General features: G+C 36.8%; 1 long non-coding RNA gene across 2 annotated transcripts in view; it reads right to left on the bottom strand.

Annotated features, from left to right (window-relative positions):
- The window catches only part of LOC105295003, a 26,290-nt gene that overhangs the window by 16,213 nt on the left and 4,459 nt on the right, over positions 1–5,618 (bottom strand). For both annotated transcript variants that reach the window (XR_002781398.1, XR_896112.2), the window contains exons 2-3: positions 583–664; positions 314–460 (exon numbers count right to left, since the gene is read on the bottom strand). This is a non-coding gene — a long non-coding RNA (uncharacterized LOC105295003). The remainder of the gene's footprint in view (positions 1–313; positions 461–582; positions 665–5,618) is intronic.

The raw sequence follows: 5,618 nt of genomic DNA, 5'->3' as shown, positions 1-5,618 counted from the left end.
CTACTCATCCTCCAGTTCTCAATTTAGATATCATTTCCTATCCGAAGCCCTCCCTGGTCCCTTTAACACATGCATACCAAGTCATAGCACCCATCTGCATTGTAATGGACCATTTGTTTCTATTGCTCAATATAATAAAAGTTCCTTGGCTGAAGGGACCATGCCATGTTTACCATTACGCCTGACACGTAAGTGGTATCCTCAATGAACATTTGTTGAATAAACAGAAATTATAAAAGAGTTTTAATGAATTTTATTTCTAAATCATCTAACTTAAAAACAAAAAAAATTCTAACAGGGTGAGAAAAAATACCTTCAGTACTTGAATCTGTCTGGCTTCCAGAAGATGATGATGAAGTGGGAAACACACAGTCATCTGAAGAATAAGATGTTGATGATCTATGTCGGGATTGGCGGTGTTTTTGGTTTTGCTTTTCTTTTTTCTTTTGTTTGTGTTTATCTTAGATTGATATACGATGTAACAGTTATTCTCTCAAACATTAGCAACAAGTGGGAAACAAAATACTTCATAAAACATATTTGAAATTACTCAAAAGGTCTTAAAGCAAGAAAAATTCCTACCTCCATTTCTGCTGTTCCCGGCATCCTCAGGACTTGTGTGTGTGGACTTCTTATCCATTTCTATAAAACCTGCCTGCCATGTCTGCAAAACCAAAATATCGACAAATTATTAGAGAATTTAAAAAGCAAAATGATGTTTTTTGGGGACAAAGGAAACGGAAACCATGTTCTAAATTCTGAATGGAAAGAGGGTCAGGTGTATTTATTTACAAAATGGTTTTATATTTCTATTAAATGGCAACCTTTCCTAGATATAATTTGAAGACAGATGTCTTCAAAACATGCAGATTTAATCAAAATAAGTACCGTTTTAGTTTATTTTTGCTGTATAGCTTAAAACAAGAATTTAGTATTGACGTGGTGATACTCTTGGATTACATTGTGTCAAACTGGTTTTCTTCATTGATAAAGGGAAACATCAATGGCTATAGACTGAATTGCATCCCTTCAAAATTCATTTACTATTAAGCTCTAACTCCCAGTGTTACTGTATTTAGAGACAATGTCTTTAGGAAGTAATTAAAATAAATAAGGTCCTTTGGGTAGAGCTCTAATCTGATAGGACTGGTGCCCTTATAAGAAAAAAAGAGAAGGAAGGGAGAGAGAGAGAGGTCTCCCCACTCACAACAAAAAGGCCAAGTGAAGATGCACCAGGAGAGAGGCCATCTGCAAATCAGGAAGAGTTCTCACCAGAAACCAAACACTGTTGGTTTGGGACCTCAGTCTTGGACTTTTCAGGCTCCAGTACTGTGAGAAAATAAATTCTCGTTGTTTAAGCCATGCGGTCCATGTTATTTTAGCATTATAGCAGCTGAGCAGAATAATAGGCTAGTCAAGGACAGCTGTGATTATGGTTCCCCTTCAGAGCTGAAATTGTCCCTGGTGCTGTCCCTGGTACCTGCAGCAGGTCATTCCTATCTCCTTCTTGGGCTCAACTTTTCCCTCCCACCCTTAAAGACAGACCATCCTAGGGCTCCGTCCTGAATCTTTTGATTGCTCCTCTCTATACACTATTCCATTCATTCCTGAACTTTATTATACATAAGAAACACTGAGAAACTTGTTAAAAGGCAGGTTCCCGTCCTCCAAACCCAGAGATCTTCATTTAGAAAATCTGGGGGGAGACCACTAGTTTTGATAGTAGTAATTCAAAAAGCCTTGACACCACACTTTGAGAAATACCGCTCTCTTAGTAATTTCAGGTAGTCATACAATTTTAGTGAATATAATACACTTCCATCCCTTTTATTTGTTCATATTTCCAATCCCTCATTTCTATTTAATAAACATTTCCTTGGATCATCTATTATTAGCCTTCACTCTAAAGTAAAACCAAGCTCTTCTGGAGACTTAGACATTTCTGTAGATAAAATCATTTTTCTCCTAGTTCATGCATTCATACACTACATTTATTAAACCCCTGGTCCAGTACTGAAAATACTGTGGTGAACAAAATGGACAAGATCTCTCCATTCACAAGCATACATTCTAGTTTAGGGAGAAAAAGTAAAATAATTTCTAATGGTAAGTGTTATGAAGAAAATAAACAAATGATATAATTGATAATGCCCTGGTGGATAGGAAGTGTCTGCTTCTAAAAAGGTGACACTTGACCTGAAATTTGAAAGATGAGTCAGCCAGCCATATGCAAACTTGAAGGAAAAAAACTTTGAAGATGGAAGATAAGTTCAAAGGCCCTGAGGCAGGAACAAGTTTAGCATTTCTGTTGTTCAGTAAGATGGAACAATCAGAGTGGTACAAAATGAGGTAGTAAGTAAGCAAGAACCAGACGATGTAAAAGTATAAAACCAGCTTTATGTTAAGGAGTTGAGATTTCATCCTGAATATAGTGGGAAGCAACTGTAGGGTTTTAAGTAGGGAGTGTCAAGATCTGATCTGTGACAAAGTAGTCACATGATCTTTTAAAAACACAAATCAAATCCAAAAATGTCATCACCAAGACTGATAAGAAGCTTATCCTTTATGTTTTCTTATAGGAGTTTCAGTTTCAGGTCTTACATTCATTTCCAAAATCCATTTTGAGTTGATTTTTGTGTGTAGTGTAGCTAGTGGTACAGTTTTCCAAATGCCATTTATTGAAGAAGTTATTCTGTCCCCAATGTGTATACTTATCACCCTTGCCAAAGATTAGTTGACCAAATATGTATGGGTTTATTTTGGGGCACTATTCTGCTATAGGCATATATGTCTTTTTTTTTCCCTTCTGATGTCCAGAGCATTTTTGGTATAACTTGCAATCTTGTCACAATTGGTGGCTACTTGGAATCTAGTGGGAAGAGATCAGGGATATAGCTAAATGCCCTATAATGCACAGGAAAGCCCTTCACAACAAATAATTATTCAGCCCCAAACGATAATAGTAACAAGGTTGAGAAATTCTGTCCTAGTCCGAGCCCCCAGAATCTCTTACTTGAAATACTATAAGTGTCAACTAACTGGGTTTCCTGCTTTTACTTTTACCTTTATACATTCTCTTCCCCACAAAGTAAAGCCATATGATTCTTCAAAACACACATTTAAAAAATTAAATTACAGTTGACATATTATATTGAGAGTAGGGAATATTCAGTCTTTCACCTTTAAGTATGACGTTAGCTCTAGGTTTTGTAGATGACCTTTATCAGATTCCCTTTTAAGTGTGTGTGTGTGTGTGTGTGTGTGTGTGACATTGATATAAAGACAGCTACATACTTTCTGAAACTTGTGTTTTATTTCATTGCTCTCTGTAAATAATTTTTAAGATAGGAAAAAAGCACAGAAAAGTAGTGAATCCCATCTCTTAGAGACCACCACAAGCATGTCAAATGCTCCCACTCCTCACTCTACACCATCTCTCTGCCACTTCAGCAATGGGGTAGGGGTGGAGGTGAGGATGCTGAATTGCAGAAGCAAGCATTCTTGTTTGGGAAGCCCAAGTCAGACCAGGCAAAGCTCAGCTAGTCTGGTGCTCCAGCCCGAGTTAGTACTCTTGTGAAGCAAGTCACACCAGCCATTCCTTTGGGTCACAGATGGTGGTCATTTCTATAGCTATTAAATAACCAATTGCCTCTAGATGGATTAGACTCTGTTTGGGGCTCAAAATATACTTTTTCCTCATCTAGATTGAGCTGAATTAAACAAACAAACAAACAAAAAAACCAACACAGATGAACCTGTTGAGTTCATGGTGCTGAGTTTTTAAAACCATGGATGTTGAATTTTGCCAACTCTTTTTTTTGCATCTCTTGATAGAAATATGTAGTTTTTCTTGTGTAGTCTGTTAATATGGTGAGTTATACTAACTGATTTTCAAATGTTGAAGCACCTTTGACTTCTTGGGATAAATGACACTTATTCACAATGTATTTTTCTTTTTACATGTTGCTGGATTCAATTTGCTAATTATTTTCAGGATTTTTGCACCTTTGTTCATGAGGGACATTGATTTTTTTTGTTTGTTTTTATCTAGTTTTGGTATCACGTAATGTTGGCTTCATAAATGAGCTGGGACGTTTTCTTCCCTTTTCTATTTTCTGAAGAGTTTGTGTAGAATGACTATTATTTTGTCTTTAAATATTTGACAGAATTCACCAGTGAAACTACATGGCACTGGAGAGTTTCCCTTTTGTGGTTATAGAACTATTCAGCTTGTCTGTTTCTTTTTGGGTGAGTTATGTTAGTTTTGATAGTGGTCCATTTCATCTGAGTTGTTGAATTTATGAGTACAGAGTTGTTTGTAGAATTTGCTTATTGTGCTTTTTAAAGTCTGTAATCAGTAGTGATATCTCCTCTTAGAGCATGTATGTGATAGAAATGACGTAGTACAATTAGAGACAGGACCTAACTGCAGCTATACGAACCTGAAACCTTGTTACCACTGACTCCTTCCTGTCTTTCAATTCCATATCCAGACAGATACCAAGTCCTTTTGATTTGTCCTTAACAATATTTCTTATAATTTCCCCCTATTCACAATACTGCTTGACATAGTCCTTTAACATCTCCTAATCCATCCAAACTGTTCCACCTATTGCCCAACGAGTCTCCCTGCCTTTCCCCACATTCTTCACACTGCTGTCAGACATATCTTCTTAACCTCCCAATGGTTCCACACTGCCTATGAGATAAAGGCCCTCCACTTCTGGCTGTCTTGCCTTTTGAATTGCAGTTCATTTTATTTCTCAAAATCAGGATTTTTTAACATATAGGCTTCAGAGGGGAGAAGTGGGTCATAAATCCCCTAAAAATTGAGTATAAAATGTTGTACGAAGGTGATTTTTATTTCTAGAGCAAGGTCTATAGACATTATTAGATGTTCAAAGCGCTGAAGCCTTCAACCTAATCTTGTCTCTATAATGTATCAAGAACGCACTACGGAGCCTCTCCAACAATTTCCACCTCAGTACAGAGTAATCACTCCTTTCTCTGACCTCAGATTTACAAATTTTAATAATCTCACTTAACCTTAACATTTTACAGAGGAGGAAACAAATCTAGCACTTAACTATTTTGTCCAAAATCACTCCCGTATAATTTATTTTCAGGGCAACTGAGTTAGAGTTTATCTGCTATTTTCTTGGTCTTTTTATGAATAAAGGTCATATTTTTCCTTGAAGTCAGGAACCTCAGAGTTCTTTAAAACTGCAATTATCTTCACTGTCTTACACAAACTAGATGCTTAAATTTTTGCTGAGAACAGTGATGACAATGACAGTCATACTAAGGCAGGGGAAGAGGGCCGATTAATGAGTACTAGATTAGTACACTTTTAAGGAGGCATAAGCATATTTGGGAGATGCAAAATATTTCTAAGCTCAGGGCTTAGATATCCGATAAAACGGAATACTCAAGGATCTGAGGAGAGCTCTGAGAAAGTTCATGGACAGAGGCCGAATTTCCAGAAACAGGGACACTCTAAACAGCGTTCAGAAAAAACTTCTCAGAAGAATCAACAAAAAGAGAGATTCTCACATATTTGGGAAAGAGAACAGGGTGATATAACCAGTTTTGGGGTGAGCTTTAAATTTCAACTCCAT

Source organism: Pteropus vampyrus, unplaced genomic scaffold (assembly GCF_000151845.1).
Source record: "Pteropus vampyrus isolate Shadow unplaced genomic scaffold, Pvam_2.0 Scaffold98, whole genome shotgun sequence".
NCBI classification, from domain to species: domain Eukaryota; kingdom Metazoa; phylum Chordata; class Mammalia; order Chiroptera; family Pteropodidae; genus Pteropus; species Pteropus vampyrus.
This window is presented reverse-complemented; position numbering and strand designations above follow the sequence as displayed.